The sequence below is a fragment of the Molossus molossus genome, unplaced genomic scaffold (genome assembly GCF_014108415.1).
Source record: "Molossus molossus isolate mMolMol1 unplaced genomic scaffold, mMolMol1.p scaffold_m16_p_21, whole genome shotgun sequence".
NCBI lineage: Eukaryota > Metazoa > Chordata > Mammalia > Chiroptera > Molossidae > Molossus > Molossus molossus.
In genome coordinates this window covers 8,918,216-8,936,463 of record NW_023425357.1, presented here as the reverse complement: position 1 = coordinate 8,936,463, position 18,248 = coordinate 8,918,216, and the positions used below count along the sequence as shown (strand labels likewise).

The 18,248-nt window shown below is 48.6% G+C and overlaps 1 pseudogene; it reads right to left on the bottom strand.

The window, feature by feature from the left end:
• Positions 1 to 4,183: 4,183 nt before the first annotated feature.
• Positions 4,184 to 17,659, bottom strand: LOC118638882 (annotated as a pseudogene).
• Positions 17,660 to 18,248: the final 589 nt, after the last annotated feature.

Here is an 18,248-nt window from a genome sequence, read left to right as displayed (position 1 = left end):
TCTCTCCCATTTTCTCTTCTTGTTGCTTTCCCTTTTGGCTTTTATTTCTCTCTCACCCTCTTTGCTGTCCTCCTGTGTCCCTCTTTTCCCTTCCTCTGTCCATACTGCACCTGTCCCTTCATGGCTGGCCTTCTCTGTCTGCAGTGTTGGCCAAGAGAGGACCGGGTGACCAGATGACTACCGGATTCTGCTTCCTGAGACGTGGCCCTGGTGTTATATGATCTCAGGGACGTGGAGTGGATGTTTGGGGACAGGAGACACTCAGATTTAACCTGCCTTTCTTATTCTTTCTCCTGTAACACGCTACATCTGTCCCAAGTCGGTGACTAGTCCCCTTTCTGTGATTCTGGACAATAGTGAGAGACTATTTTGCTGTTGGAGTCAGTATCATGAAGCTGAATCCCGGAATCTGGGGCCCCTACTCTGAGAAAGTTCATTATCTTAGGCCCTTTTCTTCACCTGGTGCAAAACAAGGCATTTAATAAATTTTGCAACTTTACATATTCTGTCGTGGCTCATGAACGGTCGGGCAGGGTCATAAATGCTGGACACGCAGTTCTTTCTCTGGCTTCCAGGGTTGCGAAGTATGTCCACTGTTCCCACATATAAACAGATGTCAAGATATTCACCATGATCTGCTGGGTTCATGGAATAAAAATTCCACACAGGGCTCCGGTTCTTTCGACTTCAGCGGGGCGTGGGAGGGGGAGGGGGACGCGAACCACAGGGAGCGGAGGGCTTTGGCGCGGAGTCGGAGTCCTCTCCCACCCGGCTCACCAAGGGAGGGAGGTCGGGGACGGCGCGCCCCCTGGCGGGCGGCGGGCGCAGGACGGGCGCGCGGCTTGGAGCGTGAACCAGCGAGAGGTCCCAAACCCCCAGTAAGCTGTGGCGTGGGGGGCTGAAACTGTCTCGCAGAAGAATTTACTTGCCTCCAAAAATATCGTCTCGGAATAAACCTAAGAGGTGTCAGCATTTCCAAGTGTCCGCTTTCACCCCAAACCGCGCGTGGAAACTCCTTCCCGAGGTCCAGGACTCTCTCAACTACAACACAGGGGAGGGAACTGGGTCACCGGCGTCAAGTCCGAGGCCGAATTTCCCGAGAGAGGGACCTGGGGTCAGGGAGGAAGGGCGTCCAGGACACGGGGCCGAAGGGACCGGGCTCCCCAGCCTGTGGGATAGTGATTGGGCCTGGACAAGGGACACCCAGGACCCTGCACAGAGGTGGAAAATGCCTCATCCTCTCCAGAAACTCTTTAAATTGTGAAAGAAATTAAAACTATTTTCCATGTATTAATTTTATTTTTAAACAATCATAAAAATTGGGCAGAAAGGGCAGGGACTTCTGGGTCACTTCAGGGGGGTCTCTCAAAACAGGTCTCAGAGGACATGCCCCTCCCTCCCCACGTTCTGTTCCGGGCCTTTGGGAAATGCTGGTGTCATGGGTGTGGCCCAGACCCAGAGGCCTGAGCTGAAATGGCCTTCAGTTGAAGGTTCAACCATCTCGGAGCTGTTAGGTCCCCGACCCACCAACCACTGATTGAAGGGGTGCCCTGAAGGGCCCACCCTTCTCCTGAGGAGGAGGGCTGAAGCGTCAGGGACTGTCCAGTCTGACCTTTTCCTCTACTTTGTATTACTAGGTCCAGACTTGCCCCTTTCTAGAATCCTATTCATGGAAATAAATAAAATAAAAAGTGGGGCTGCTGCCCACCCATGGTCCTGTCTTCCTCCCCTCAAAAACACTATTAGTGTCAGTGCGACCTTCCAGAAGGTTCTGTGCATGTCTGCACGGACGGATGTTCATTCACTGTGGTGTGAGTGCCTGGCATCAAGCTTTAGGCTGCGGTGGAAATCCCTGACATAACGCTGAGTCATTGGTATCAGACATCCATCTCCAATGAACAAATTGCCAAATGTACAATGCAGCTACTAGCTAAACCAGCAGATAAGGAACCAGGCAGCTCATACCCATTTTGGAATCGAACCCATGACCCTTCCCTGCTTGGGCCAATGCTCTCCACTGAGCCACACCAGCCAGGGCAACACTCTCCTTTCCAAGGGTCCTAGGAAACCTACACTGACAGCTTGGGTGACCAGTGCGCCTCCCCTCCTGTGCTCTAATTCCTGCTCTTATGCTTTAAATTCACCAATAAAGAGTGAACCCTCCATGCCCGGCTAGTGTGGCTCAGTGGTTGAGCATCGACCCATGAACCAAGAGGTCTTTGGTTTGATTCCTGGTCGGGGCACATGCCCAGGTTGTGAGCCCAATCCCCAGTTGTGCCCAATCCCCAATGGGGGGCAGGCAGGCAGGTGGCCAATCGATGTTCTCGCTCATTGATGTTTCTTTCTCTCTGCCCTCTCTTCCTCTCTCTCTAAAATCAATCAAAAAGAAAAAAAAAGAAAAGTGATCTTTCTAAGCCCAAGACATCCCACCCCTGGACCCTAACAAAGGCAGAACCACACATCCACACCTACTCCCCCCGCTCCACTCACTGTGTGGCCCTCTGGTGTGCCAGGTACCCTCCAGGATCAGAGTAATAAATCTTAAGAGTTCTCAAGTGGTTTTTGCTGAGGTTCGTCCTGCAGTCATAATTACCTCCGAGGGCAGTTGAAATGTCGGTGGCAGCTCTCCACAAGTAAAAATGGCCCAGGTGAGGGCTCCAGGCATTCCCGCCTTGTAGCCTCACTATCAAAAGCAAAGATCCACACACCATTCATCAGTTGATAGACATTTGAGTCATTTCCAATTTTAGCCTATTAAGAATAATTGTGCCATGAATACCTTTGTACAAGTGGGTGTGAAGAGGTTTTGTGGTTTTGATTCATATTCCCTGGTGATTAAACATGAGCATCTTTTCATGGGCTTGGTGGCTATTTGTATGTCATCTTTGGAGAAATGTCTTCAAATCCTCTGCCCACTTTTTAATTGGTTGTTTGGCCTTTGTTTGTTTGTTTTAATCCTTATACAAGGGCATTTTTGCATTCATCTTCAGATAGAGCAGGAGGGAGAGAGGGAGGAAGACAGAGAAACATTGATGTGAGGGAGACACATCGACTGGCTGCCACCCACACAACCCCAACCGGGGCTACGGAGAAACTGCAACCAAGGTAGGTGCCCTTAGAGGGAACCGAACCTGGGACTCTCTGGTCCACGGGCTGACGCTCTAACTGCTGAGCTAACTGGCCAGGGCTTATTTATTTTTTTTCAAAAGTAGGAAACAATGTTTACCACAGATTCTTTAATCATATTGGTTTGATACAGTTATGATGTAGGCAATTTCAATTTACAAAACTCAAATTTTTCCCAAGAAACAAACATTGTTTTGTTTTGTTTTTTATCCTAACCTGAGGACATTTTTCCATTTTTGTTCAGTTAGAGTGGGAGGGGGGGAGAGAGAGAGAGAGAAACATCAACGTAAGAGAGACACATCGAGTGGCTGCCACCCACACAACCCAACCAGGGCCGGGGACAAACTGCAACAGAAGTACATGCCCTTAGCGGGAACCGAACCCGGTTCTCTCTGGACCGCAGGCTGACGCTCTAACCACTGAGCCAAACTGGCCAGGGCACAAACATTGTTTTATTTTAGTCATTTTATTTGGACAACTAAAAAACAATTACATGTTCAGAAGCAGTGTACAATGAATGAGAAATCAAACCAGTAACTTTATCATGTATCCCCCCTCTTCTTTACAATGAAAGCACAAAAAAGGCTTTCTGCTTTAAGGGAAAAGTCAGAAAAATAGGCCAATATATATTTTTTTGTCTCCATAATAACATAAACAGCCACAAGAAATCTAACTGTAATAAGAGAAACTGGATGTTGGCTTGCACATATTCATTAGACAATAGGCCATTGGACTATAAGAGCATAACTCCACCTGCCTTCACCTGATACTCTTGCAATTTCACTTACAGGTAACAGCGAGTTAGCTAGGTCCACATGGAGCTAATTCACACTCATTATGTACTGCTTCATGTTTGTCTTGAAGCAGAGACCAACTCTGAAAGGCTGATGCTTTTCTCTGCTTGCTTGTTTTTTTGGTACATGACCCTAGCGGTAACCGAACCCGGGACTCTCTGGTCCGCAGGCCAACGCTCCAACCGCTGAGCCAAACAGGCCAGGGCTCTGCTTGCTTGTTTTAGTCTGTAAGTTGCATACTATCTGAGGCATAAGCATGATACTCAGGTCTTCACTTCAGGAGTTGAACTATAGATGGAATCGGAATTCTCTGAAGCAATTTCTTCCAGCTCCTCTTCCACTGTCTCTGGACAACTGATCTTTGGCTTTGCCAGTTCACCACTGTCTCCTTCAGGAAGCACACATTTCCAAAGGCCAAATGTTTTTCCTACCACACTTTGCCGCAGTCTCTGAGTTCCATCTTCAGAACCACTGGCCTAGAGTTCTCCATCAGGACTAAATCTCACGCAGTGCATAGGACCAAAGTGTCCTTTGTAGGATTCTAATTCTTCTCCACTCTTCTAATCATACTTATAAAGTTTAAAGTCTTCACCACCTGCAGCAAGAAATCCTTTCTCAGGGTGAATAGATGCAGAATTGATGGGTGCAGGAGCTTCAAAGGATTTGATTGGGTCCAAACTTACTACACTATGAAAAGCAATAGATCGTCCATAAGTTATTACCAAGATCTCTCCCTTAGGAGTATATTCCATTCTGCTAACAGACATATTACAATTTAGAGATTTCACCTCTGTCATAGAGGAATGATCCCAAAGGCAGACAGTTTTATCATCAGCTGGATGAATCTGCTTCTCCCCACTGCACCATAGAGCCTTTTTAATCCAGACCGATGACCACTGATCTCCTTAGGTTCTGCTTCAGGTTTGCTCAAGTCACATATGCGTAGCAGTTTGTCCTGTCCCCCGGTTAACGAGCAATTACTATCCTGTGTAAAATCCAGACTTGACAGTGTGTTTGTGAGCCAGGGTCATCAGTTCATCTCCCGAGACAGCATTCCACACTTTGGCTGTGAAATCTGCAGCCGTTGTGGTGGCACCCTTATTCAGTGTCGCACCCCAAACTGCACCCTTATGAGTCTCCAATCCAGTCTCCTATATCCCCCTGAGGTAGCATAGGTTTACCATCTTTGCACACTCTGATTAATAAATAGAAATAGGCCCTGGCTGGTTCGGCTCAGCGGTTAGAGCGTTGGCCTGCGGTCCAGAGAGACCGGGTTCGGTTCCTGCTAAGGGCATGTACTGCGGTTGCAGTTTGTCCCCGGCCCTGTTGGTTGGGTCGTGCGCGAGGCAGCTACTCGATGTGTCCCTTTCACGTCAATGTTTCTCTCTCTCTCTCTCTCTCTCTCTCTCTCTCTCCCCCTCCCTCCCACTCTATCTGAACAAAAAATAGAAAAATGTCCTTGGGTGAGGATATAAAAAAAAAAGAAAAGAAAGAAAGAAATAGAAATAGCCGAGCCCGGGCCGGTTTTGTTCAGTGGTTAGAACGACGGCCCGCGGACCAGTGAGTCGCGGGTTCGATTCCGGCCAAGGGAACGAGCTGCATTCCGGTTTGTCCCGGCCCTGGTCCGGATTGAGTGTCTCCTGGGTCCTTTCTCTCAACTGCAGTGCCTCCCGCTCCTCCAGGTCCACCCGAGCTGGGGCTGAGCAGGGAGAGGGAAACTGGAGGCCAACCCGCTGGCACCCAGGTCAGGAGAGGGTTAGGGATGGGTCAAGGAGTCTGCGACTGGTGACTGACAGCGCAGCCGCGGGGGAGGGAGAGGGAGGAAAGTAGGGGAGGGGGAGAACCACAGAATCGGGGGTCTCAGCAGTCTCGACCCGCACCGCCCACACCGCCACCAGCCGGGCTTTCAATGACACGGGGCATCCGCGGGAAGTGACCATCTGCCGGAAGGCCGGATAGACTCTAGCGGGATGGATACTACTTGTATCTTAGAGCTTGCTAATATTGCTCTCCATATCTGGTATATGCTTTCTAATGTTCAACCGATCAATCAATTCTGATAAAGAAATGTTTAAAAAGTCAAAAAAAAAAAAGGCCCTGGCTGGTTTGGCTCAGCGGTTAGAGCGTCGGCCTGCGGTCCAGAGAGACCCGGGTTCGGTTCCCGCTAAGGGCACGTACCTTGGTTGCAGTTTGTCCCCGGCCCTGGTTGGGTCGTGTGGGTGGCAGCCACTCGATGTGTCCCTTTCACATCGATGTTTCTCTCTCTCTCTTCCTCCCACTCTATCTGAATGTCCTCAGGTGAGGATAAAAATATAAAAAATTAAAAAAAAGAAAATTAACTACCTTGTTATCGGACTTCAAGCTCCTGGAAGGAGACACACGGACCAGGGACTCTGCAGCCCTTACCCTGCTCCCCTTTCCCCGTGCATGTAGCCCGTTCCTTACTTATCTCTATATAACCAGCTGGCTAATAGGAAGTGTTAGAGCAGAATTTACAGGACGACCTGCTGCTCTCTCCATATTGCTGGCATTATTGGAATAACGCTCATATATTAAAAAAAAAATTTTAGTTTCCCGGTTCCGCAGTGTTGTCCTGGGTACCTCTGGAGCCCCAGCAGAGAACTTGTCAGCTGCTCCTTCTAAAAAGCAAGCAAGGGTCTGGCCCATCCAGGTAGTGGTCACCTAAGGCCTTGTACAGGTAGCAGAGATCAGGCCTGAAACCCTGAGTGTGACTGGGGGCCTCCCTGTCAGCATGTGCAGGCTGGCTCTCTGGCACTGGGGGTCTCAGCCCCCCTCCTCAGAGCATCCTGCATACCTGCCCCCTTCCCTCTCAGCTGATACGCCACCAAATTCCTGCTTGCCCTGGGAGGGCCTTCTGGGGAGATGGAGGTTCAGCCTTTTTGCTCCTGAAACAAAAGGGGAAGCCAGGGAGGAAGCTGGTGGCAGGAAGAAATGCCAATTTCCTTCCCTGTTTCACAGTCTAGAGGCACCGATCTGCTGACACCATGCAGGAACCGTGGGAAGATTGTAGCTGGAGCTTCTCCAGGGTTGTCTGAAGTGAAGGCCTTTCTGCATTTTCTGGAGGGGCTGGGAGTGAGGATATCTCAGACAGAGTGGGAGAGAGGGGGAGAGAGAGAGGAACATCGATGTGAGAGTGACACACTGATTGGTTGCCTCCTGCACAACCCTGACCAGGGTCGGGGACAAACCGAAACAGAGGTATGTGCCCTTGACCTGAATCGAACCCATCACTCTGGTCGCAGGCCAACGCTCTAACTGCTGAGCCAAACCGGCCACGGTTAGAAATCAATTTTTTAAAAAATGCACATAGGAACCTTTCAATTGCTTGGAGATTAAACCTACACTTGGTATAATCCATGGGTGGAAAAAGAAATCATAATAGAAATTGTGAAATATTTTTAACTGAAAGAGAATGAAAACCTTTTGATTAGAGAGAAAAATAGCTTTAAGTCCATATATTTTTCAAAGAAAGACTAAATAATAAATGCACTCAGCTGCAATTTGAAGAAATAAAAAAACTAAAATACTTAACAAATATCAAAGAAAAAATAAAAATAAAAGAAGTCAATGAGCCCTGGCCAGTTTGGCTCAGCGGTTGAGCGTCGACCTGTGGATCAGAGAGTCCCAGGTTCGGCTCCTGCTAGGGGCATGTACCACCAAAAAAAAAAAAAAAAAAAAAAGTCAATGAAATAGAAAGTTACATTAAAAAAAAACAAATTTCTCAAAAAAATTCATCCACCAAAACCAATTAAGAAAAAGAAAATGTCAATAGTCCCTTAAATAGGTATTAGAAAATTAAGGCCATGTTTAAATTATTCTCACCAAGAAAACTTTAGCCCAACCGTTGTAGCTCAGTGGTTGAGCGTGGATAATGCACCAAGAGGTCACGGGTTGGATTCCTGGTCAGGGCCCATGCCCAGGTTGTGGGCCAAACTCCCAGTGTGGGGCATGCAGGAGGCAGCCAATCCATGTTCTCTCTCATTGATGTTTCTCTCTCCCTCTCTCTTCCTCTCTCTCTAAAAATTAATTAACTAATTAATTAATTAAAGAAAGAAAACTCCAGGCCCATTGGCTTCATTGATTAATTCTTATAAAGGTTTAAGAATAAAACTGATAGGCAGGCTCCTCCCCCTAATACCTTCTCTACGCTTTAGGACAAACAACCAATGAGCAACTAGACTGAAGGACCCTACAAGTCCTCTACAAGATTTACCTAGGGGAGCTAAGTGTGCCAACATTCGCATATTGGGGGTGCCAGAAGGAGAAGAGAGAGAACAAGAAATCAAAAACCTATTTGAAACAATAATGGCAGAAAACTTCCCTAACTTGGTGAAGGAAACAGACATACAAGTCCAGGAAGCACAGAGAGTCCCAAACAAGATGAACCCCAAGAGGCCCACACCAAGACACATCAAAAAAATTCATCCACCAAAACCAATTAAGAAAAAGAAAATGTCAATAGTCCCTTAAATAGGTATTAGAAAATTAAGGCCATGTTTAAATTATTCTCACCAAGAAAACTTTAGCCCAACCGTTGTAGCTCAGTGGTTGAGCGTGGATAATGAACCAAGAGGTCACGGTTGGATTCCTGGTCAGGGCCCATGCCCAGGTTGTGGGCCAAACCCCCAGTATTTGCAAAAGGTTCAAGACAAAGAGAGAATCTTAAAAGCAGCAAGAGAAAAACAGTTAGTTACCTACAAGGGAGTTCCCATAAGACTGTCAGCTGACTTCTCAAAAGAAACTTTGCAGGCCAGAAGGGAGTGGCAAAAATATTCAGAGTGATGAAAAGCAAGAACCTACAACCAAGATTACTCTATCCTGCAAAGCTGTCATTTAGAATCGATGGCCATATAAAGAGTTTCCCATGCCCTCGCCGGTTTGGCTCAGCGGTTAGAGCATTGACCTGCGGTCCTGAGAGACCCGGGTTCGGTTCCCACTAAGGGCATGTACCTCGGTTGCAGTTTGTCCCCGGCCCTGGTCGGTCATGCGGGTGGCAGCCACTCGATGTGTCCCTTTCATGTCGATGTTTCTCTCTCTCTCTGTTCCTCTCTCTCCCTCCCACTCTACCTGAACAAAAAAATGGGAAAATGTCCTCGGGTGAGGATAAAAAAAAAAAAGTTTCTCAGACAAGAAAAAGTTAAAGGAGTTCATCACCACCAAACCGTTATTATATGAAATAATGAAGGGTCTTTTTGAAGAAAAAGATAAAATATATGAACAAACAAAATGGCAATGAATACATATCTATCGACAATGGAATCTACAAACAAAATGAACAGGCAGAACAGAAACATTCTCATAGATACAGAGAACATTTTGTTGGTTGCCAGATGGGAGGGGGTTGGGGGAATGGGTGAAAAAGGTGAAGGGATTGAGAAGTACAAATTGGTTGCTAGACTGACAAACCTCAAAGGGAAGGGGGTTGAGGGGTGGGAAGAAATAAACCTAAGAACTTATATGCATAACCAATGAACACAGACAACAGTGTGGAAAAAGGTGGGAGGGGGGCGGGAGTGAGGAGGAGGGGGTCAATGGGGGGAAAATGTGGAACATCTGTAATACATTCAACAATAAAGATAAAAAAAAGAAATATGAAACAAACAAAAAAGATTTACCTAGGGGGAGCTTAGCTGACGCATGCGCACTAGTAAGAAAGCCTGTCCTTCCAGTGCCTGTTCCCCGTTTAAATACTAAAACACAAACCCTTGGGTGGAGGTGGAACATGCTAATAAGACATGCAAGGCAAGAAACATGTAGTCACACTGCTCAAGTGCCCAAAGCCCCTGCTTCTACATACTTGGAGGGCACTTTTTCTGCCTATGTCTCTTTAAAATTCTCCCCAGCCTTTAGCGGGAAGCAGCCCGTCTTCCTTTTTCTCTGTGGTGTTGGCTTCCTTCTTCAGGAGCTTAAATACACCCTTGTCTGTATTGGTTTCAGGTGATCTCCCTTGATTTCTGTTCTGGGAAATTGCAAGACCCCAGGGCACCTGGAACCAAGTTTGTATCGTCTTATACAAACTATAGCAGCAAATGGAACACGAAGGAACGGTCCAAACAGGTTTCATAGGGCCAGCATAAACGTAATGCTTCCCAACACCCTCGCCTGCCTCCTTGCCACCCCCCACCCCATTCCTCACTCCCATCCTGCAGTTCCTCAGACACCCACCTCTTCCATGGACCCAGACACTCACCATCACGGACCATGGCTCCCATATACCCGCCTCCCCTCCGGTCCCTCTTTTCCAAGACACAGCCCCTTCACTGGGACCCCAGAGCTCCTTCCCTCTCGTGGCCGCCCACATTAGCTGCCGATTTTTTCAGAATCCAAAGTGAACAAGGATGCTGGGAACGGTTGGCTTTCAAAAATGGGCAAACTTTTCCAAAGATGCAAAACCCAGGTTTGGCACCCAGTCTGGCTGTCTGCCAGGAAGAGGGTGAGGCCCAGCAGGGAGCCAGGGTGAGAGAGGAGCATGTTCCCCTGGCCAGAGATGAACTGAAGTTTCTTAGAACCCAGCCCATCTTCCTGGCCTGGAGCCTGGTCTCCCAGAACAGCTGAGACAGACTCTGGGGTAGGGCAGGGTAGGGCAGGGCAGGGCAGGGCAGGGCAGGGCAGGGCAGGGCAGGGCAGGGGGGTCAGAGAGGCTGTGATGGTTGGATGGCAGTGGCTGATCCTGGGAGATGAGAGCCTCTAACTCAACAGCTTGAGGCTTTGGGGTCAGAGGGCCAAGGTTTGAATCCTACCTCTTTATTCCCAAGTATCAAAAAAACGTGCCTAGTATTTTTGCCATAAGCATCTGGTTGCAAACGTTTCTTTCTTTCTTTTTTTTTTTATCCTCACCTGAGGACATTTTTGCATTTATCTTCAGATAGAACGGGAGGGAAAGAGGGAGGAAGAGAGAGAAAAACATCGATGTGTGAGAGACACATCAAGTGGCCTCTCTTTCTCCTCCCATTGTTGTGTGTTTTAAAATAAGAAATCAGGAAACATTTGATATTTTGCTCCCAGGCATATGTTGTCAGTTTGGCTCAAATAAACTCTTATAAAAAAATAATAATAATAAATCACCCGGCTGGTGTGGCTCACTGGTTGAGTGTTGACCCATGCACCAAGAGGTCACAGGTACAATTCCCGGTCAGGGCACTTGCCCAGGTTGTGGGCCAAATCCTCAGTGGGGACATGCAGGAGGTGGCCAATTGATATTCTCTCTCATCCATGTTTTTAGCTCTCTCTCTCTCTCTTTCCCTTCTCTAAAATTAATAAAGAGAAAAAAATATTTTATTTTTTTATCTTCACTCGAGGACATTTTTGTTGTTGTTCAGATGGAGTGGGAGGGAGAGAGAGAGAGAGAAACATCGATGTGAAAGGGACACATCGAGTGGTTGCCACCCACATGACCCCAACCAGGTCCAGGGACAAACTGCAACCGAGGTACGTGCCCTAAGCGGGAACGGAACCAGGGTCTCTCTGGACCGCAGACCGACGCTCTAACCGCTGAGCCAAACCGGCTAGGGCAATAAAGAGAAAAAAATATTTAAAAAAATAATAAACCAACTCTTGGGAGACAAAACATTGCTACCTGGAAAAAATGCTAACTATGTATTTATTTATTTATTTTTATCCTCACCCGAGGATATTTTTCCATTTTTGTTCAGATAGAGTGGGAGGGAGAGAGAGGAAGAGAGAGAGAGAGAGAGAGAAACATTGACGTGAAAGGGACACATTGAGTGGCTGCCTCCCGCACGACCCAGTCAGGGCCGGGGACAAATCGCAACCGAGGTACATGCCATTGATGGGAATCGAACCCACAACTCATTGGTCCACTGACCGACGCTCTACTGTTGAGCCAAACCGGCCAGGGTGGAAATGCTAACTATTTATTTATTTATTTATTTTTATTTATTTATTTTTTTTTAAAAGACTAGAAACTTTATTTTTATTTTATTTTATTTATTTATTTATTTTATCCTCACCCGAGGACATTTTTCATTTTTTGTTCAGGTAGAGTGGGAGGGAGAGAGAGGAACATCGATGTGAAAGTGACACATCGAGTGGCTGCCACCCGCCGACCGACCAGGGCCAGGGACAAACTGCAACCGAGGTACGCGCCCTTAGCGGGAACCGAACCCGGGTCTCTCAGGACCGCAGGCCGACGCTCTAACCGCTGAGCCAAACCGGCCAGGGCGGAAATGCTAACTATTTAAAGACCACCACATCTACTCATCACTATATAGACTATTTTGAGGACCAGCTAAAACTGTAGTAATATAGAAGTGGGAGTAACTGCGGAACTTCATCAATGGAGAAATGAAACCGAAGACTCAAATACCCTTTACAGAGCCCCGTTCAACTCCCTGTAATCACGAGGCCGACTCCTTTTTTCATGTTTGATTGACAGCTTTCAAGTCCCATCCCTGCTCTCTCCCCATCTTCAGCCTCAAGAAGGTCCTCAGGCTCCCTCTGCTCACCCCTAAGGGAAGTTCAAAACCATAAAAAGCAATACCTGCCCCAATTCTTAGCCAAAATACAAGCCATGGCTAACCACCCGCTCCCCCTACTTCACTCTGAATGAAATCCGAGCCCTTCTCCTTTGGGAATCCTATTGTCTCCTATGTTCCCAATAAACTTTATTGTATATAAATTGGTGCTGTGTGTCATTCCTTCTAATATCTATCTAACCCCCTGTCTGAGGCATCATCTTGTATGCGGCCAGGGTCATTTGGAACACAAAACCACCACCACCAATAACAAAAGTCCTCTGTACTGCCAGCCTCAGTGGTCACTGTCTGGGCCCAGTCGGCCACCTCTACTGGACTTAAAGCTCTGTGATCCAGGGACCAGTGTCGCCATGGCCACAGCCAAATGCCCAGTTGTTGGAGACACTGTGTCTTCTAAAGACCAGAGAACACTCAGGTTCTTATGAAAAATAAGAGCTATTAATCCCAGCAGGTGTGGCTTAGTTGGCTGAGCATTGTCCTATGTACCAGACCATTGCTGGTTGGATTCCTGGTCAAGGGCACGTACCTGCGTTGCAGGCTCAACTCCCTTTGGGAGGCAACCAATGGGTATTTCTCTCTCACATCAATGTTTCTCTCTCTCTCCATCCCTCTTCCTCTCTCTCTTCCCCTCTCTCTGTCCCTCTCTCACCTCCACTCTCTCTAAAAATCAATGGAAAAACTATCCTCAGGTGAGGGTTAACAATAACAACAAAAAAAGAGACACTGAGCCCTGGCCAGTTTGGCTCAGTGGTTGAAGCATCGGCCCACTGACCAAGGAGTTGATTCTGGTCAGGGGTGCGTACCTTGGTTGTGGTTCAGCCCCTGGCCCTGGTCGGAGTCGTGTGGGAAGGTGCCAGTCGATGTGTTTCTGTCACATTGATGTTTCTCTCTCTCTCTCACCCTCCCATTCTATCTGAAAATCAGTGGAAAAATAGCCTTGGGTGAGGATTTAAAAAAAAAAGAAATTGAGCTCCCTTTAGTTTTATTCCCTTTGCCCAGTTTCCTCTATGCAAGGCAGACCCTGGCATGAGGCCCCTCTGCAGGTTACAGACACGGCCAGGACTGAACTCACACACCCAGCACGCAGCCAGGCGTCTCCATCAGCCTCAGGCCCAGCGCCTCCGGAAAGGGCGAGCAGGCCCTGGTGTTGGGCACTGCCGGACAAACCCAAAGGAGGACAGTCCCCCAGCTCCCAGGTGGTGCTGGCGGATCTGTGCTTCCGGGACGTGAGATAGAGAAGGAAACTGGGATTTCCACCAGTCACAGGCTTCCTCGCTGTCTTCCCCTGTGGCCCCGCAGCCAAGTAGGCTGAATCTCCTGCTGGCAGCATTGGGGTGTTATTTCCACGTGGCTTCAGGGAGCCCCTACCTGGGGGCAGGCAAGAATGTGGAGGGATTTCTTCTGTGCTCCAAGAATATCAGGTGTGCGGGATGGGGACTCCCGGGCAGGCCCAGTCCTGAGCTTGACACTGGATAGGGAGGTTGCTCTTTGCCCCGCCTGCATTCCTCAGTTTCAGGCCTGATTCCAGTTCCGGCAGCAGGGCTTTAAGAGATCACGACCTGCATGGGCACACCAGATCCTGTCCCTGCTCATGATGCTCAGCGGCAGCGAGCGGAACCACTCAACACGATACAGGCAGAAGGGGCTTTTGTACAGGGGATTAGGGGCTGATGAAGTCTCTGGCAGGCTGGATATGATCCTTCCTGAGACTGCAGACATGCCTGAGTACAACACTGTCTAACTGAAAAGATTTAACATTTTGCATTAAAAAATTGGGCTCTATCCAGCAAAATCATAGAGCAATACCCAAGGACATAAGTCATTCCACCTTCCCATGTGGATGGGGCAACGACAATTACAGGTGTGGTAGAGGACCGACCAGGTGCGGAAACAGGGGTGAATGGGTGTCCTGTCCTTTTTTTTTTTTAAATGTATCTATTTTATTATTTTTATTTTTTTTATCCTCACCCGAGGACATTTTTCCATTTTTTTGTACAGACAGAGTGGGAGGGAGAGAGAGGAAGAGAGAGAGAGGGAAACATCGATGTGAAAGGGACACATCGAGTGGCTGCCACCCGCACGACCAACCAGGGCCGGGGACAAACTGCAACCGAGGTACGTGCCCTTAGCGGGAACCGAACCCGGGTCTCTCCGGACCGCAGGCGGACGCTCTAACCGCTGAGCCAAACTGGCCAGGGCGGGTGTCCTGTCCTTAAGCACATCTTGCAAGTGTCCACCTTATGTACAGATTCAGATGACCTCGATCATCAACATAACCTGAACTCAGACTCAGAGAGAGATCCCAACTCCCTCCTCCTAGAGGGACATAAGAAAATAGAGCTGGGAGGAGACAGTGATACAAAAGAACAGAGGCAGCCCTGGCCAGTTTGCCTCGTGGTTGGAGCATCGAGCCCCAGAAAAGGGAGTCAAGGATTTGACTGGCCAAGGGCATGTACCTCAGTTGTCTTTCCTTCCCAGCTCTAGACTGGGTTCTGTGGGAGGCAACAAATCTATTTGTCTCTCTCACATTGATGTTTCTCTCTCTCTCTCCCTCCTCTCACTCATTCTATCTGAAGATATTTGAAAAAAAAAAAAAATGTCCTCGGGTGAGGATTTCAAAAAAACAAAACATAGGCCAACAATGACCTTGAACGTTTCACCCACATCCTCTCTAGCCTGTAGGTGAGCTTGGAAAGGGAGTAGTGCTACCTGGACAGGGAAGAGGAGCCAAAGAACAGTCACATAACTAGAACTCAACCCAACAGCTGGATTCCAATTACCACTGGGGAGAGAGGTCATCACAAGAACTTCCTGGCCTTAGAGTGAATTGCAAAAGAATATGGAACATACTGAAGATAGAGAACAGGCAATACAACTATCTTAGACAAGTTCATTTATGTCCCCAATTAATTTACATATCAATACCTTCTTGACCATAACAGAAAAGCAGAAGTTGGAATAGTTTATTTTATTCTTACAACACAAAAGTCTTCTTAAATAATGCCATGGGACATTTTGCAAAAGAAAACAATTTATCCACATTCGTGGCTCAGATGACTTGATCTTGTTAAAATGGAAATAACCCCATATTGACCTACAGGCAACATAATCCCATCAAAAACCAGCCTCCATTGTGCAGAAACTGGCAACCTAATACTGTTTCATCAGGAAATGTAAGGGACCCAGAATAGCCAACACAAGCTTGAAAAAGAAGAAAAATCTGAGAACTTAAATGTCCCAATTTCAAAGCTCACTGTAAGGAGAGTTTGGGTAGCACTTAAGGATCATCAGACAGGTTTTGGTTGTTGATTTTTCAATCCAAGTATATGTACCCTTCTAAGAGTCCTGAAAGGATCTGGAGTCCCTGGACCAGGGGTCCGTTTTGCCTCCGACCCCACACACTGTACCGAACTGTGAGAATGACTTCATCTGTGTCAAGCATCAGGAAGACACACAGAGCCTCTGACAGCCTGGGGCCGCCGCACACCTGCACCTGGAATTCATTCAATACAGCGTCTCCGGGCTGACCTCCCGCGCAAACGCAAACGCAAGCGCACGCAGGGCCCAGGCATTGGGCTAAAGACGTGAGCCCCGCCCTGTAGAGAATCCCCCCTTCGGCTTCATTTGCTAGGAATCCAATCGGAAAAGGACGACTGAACTCTGACAATTCTCCAGGTGGGATAAAATGTTCAGCCGTGGAGGCCAACAGGAGAGTCTGTCTGAACACCTTTCAGGATGACGGAGGCGTGCCGAGGTGACCCTGTACCCATGTCCCCTGAATCCTCATGTGACTCAACTCTGAGTGACCAGAGCTAATCTGGCAGAGGTGGGAGCTGAAGCCCAGGACATTCACGCACTTACAGAGTCACCACCCATCTTGGGTTCCCACACCCGGACCCCTGCTAGGCCTACTGACCAGCAGGCTGGGGAACGTCCCTGTCTCCTCCACCGGCTGTCCTGAGAAAGGGGCTCCTAAGCTGGGGCCCAACGTGCTCATACAAACATGCTGAATCTATGACGACCCTAATCCTTTATGATCAAAGAAATGTTTCTAAACACTACCATAACAAGAAACACCAGAACAGTAGAGTTGCTTCTAATTCCAGGGTGAATATGTATTAAAAGGTAAAGGGCGTGAAGACTGATATAGTTTGGGGAGGATCAGGGTCACGGGGTAGAGGGAGGGACAGAGAATGGACATGATGGAAGGAACAGGATGGGACTCAGACAATCCGCTACAGAGGTGTGGAGGGACTAAGACATGGGGCGTAAGGTGGGTGAATGATAAACGGGGAAAAGGATTACAGCTGGAGGGAGAAAGAATGGGGAAGAAAAAAAGGGGCCTTGGAAAGTTGAAGGGGGGGTGGGGAGAAAGGGGTAAAATGACGAGAGATGGTAAAAAGTGAGAAGGGAGAAGAAAGGGATATGAAACTAAAAAAGAGGAGAACTCAGAGCCCTGGCTGGGCGGTTCAGTTGGTTGGAGTGTCCTCCCATACACAAAAGTGTTGCAGGTTAAATTCCTGGTCAGGGCACATACCTGGGTTATGGGTTCTATCCGCAGTCAGGGCGCAGAGGGGAGGCAAACTGATTCATGTTTCTCTCACATCGATGTTCCTCTCTCTCTCCCTTCTGCTCTCTAAAATCAATAAAAACGTCTCTTCCGGTGAAGGTTAACAAAAAGGGCCGGGGCGACTGGGGGGCATTAATGGAGAGCATGCGTGCAGTGATAGTGGGAAAGGAAAAGGCTGAGCGAGAGGATGCAGACACACAGGAAAAGGAGGAGAATCGGGAGGACAGGGAGAGGGGCGCAGAGCGGGTGCAGGCCTGTAGCCCCTTCCCTGGAATAGAGAACAAATGCCTGGCCTCGGGCTGAGGGTCGGAGGTAATGAGGGATGACATCAGAGAGAGGCCGCGACAGGGGAAGAAGGCCAGCCCAGAAGGGCCAGCAGACAGCCAGTGGTAAACCAAATGAGATGATTTGAAATGGTGAGACGCTGGGAGGCTGAGACGTCGTGTGAAGGGAGGTACAGGGTGATGTCAACGGTTACCTGTGAGGTACACTGGAGAGACGTGGTCACCGTCGTTTGCAGTGTTGCCCACAAGGACGCTGGCAAACTGGGGGGTCTCGCTGGCACGGTGGCCGGCAGCAGGGTCGTCGGCAGGCAGGAGGGTCACGCTGCACAGCCGAAGGGTGACGATGGCCAGGGCGGCACAGTGGGCCATTGGAAGCGTATCCTCTGTGTGCAAGTGTGTGACAATAGCAAGAGGGAGGGCAGCGGTGTGTGTGAGGCCGAGACCCAGGGGGGTCTCTTCGGCTGGTGGGCGTGTAACCATGACTGGAGTCATGTAGAAATGAACGAGACACTGGTTCATGTTGGCCTCTACCTTGGTCCATACATGCTGGAGTCACAGGATCATCATGGAGATTGGCTGTGAGGCCCCGGGTGTGTGCGAGTGTAAAAGGAGATGAGTCTGGGGCAGGAGAATGTCTGGGAGTCACTGTGGTATAAGGGGGAGAGTAAAGTCCTGAGGTCTGTGAGCTTGTGGGGGTCTCCTGAGGGTGATGGGCTGACTCTCGCAGAAATCGGGGGATAGTGGGAGAGTCGCGGAAGCCTGGGGGTGAAGGACTAGGCGACGGCAGTACAAACATATGGTATATCGTTTCCGAGCAAGATGAACCTGAATCCCAGGAGGACGCTGGGGTAGAGTTAGATGACTCGGCTGACATTCTGTTCCGATCTGGCGTGGAGAATGTGAAGCTGTGTGGAGATGAGGATGGGGACCAGCCTGCTGTCACTGTGGGGGCCGATGG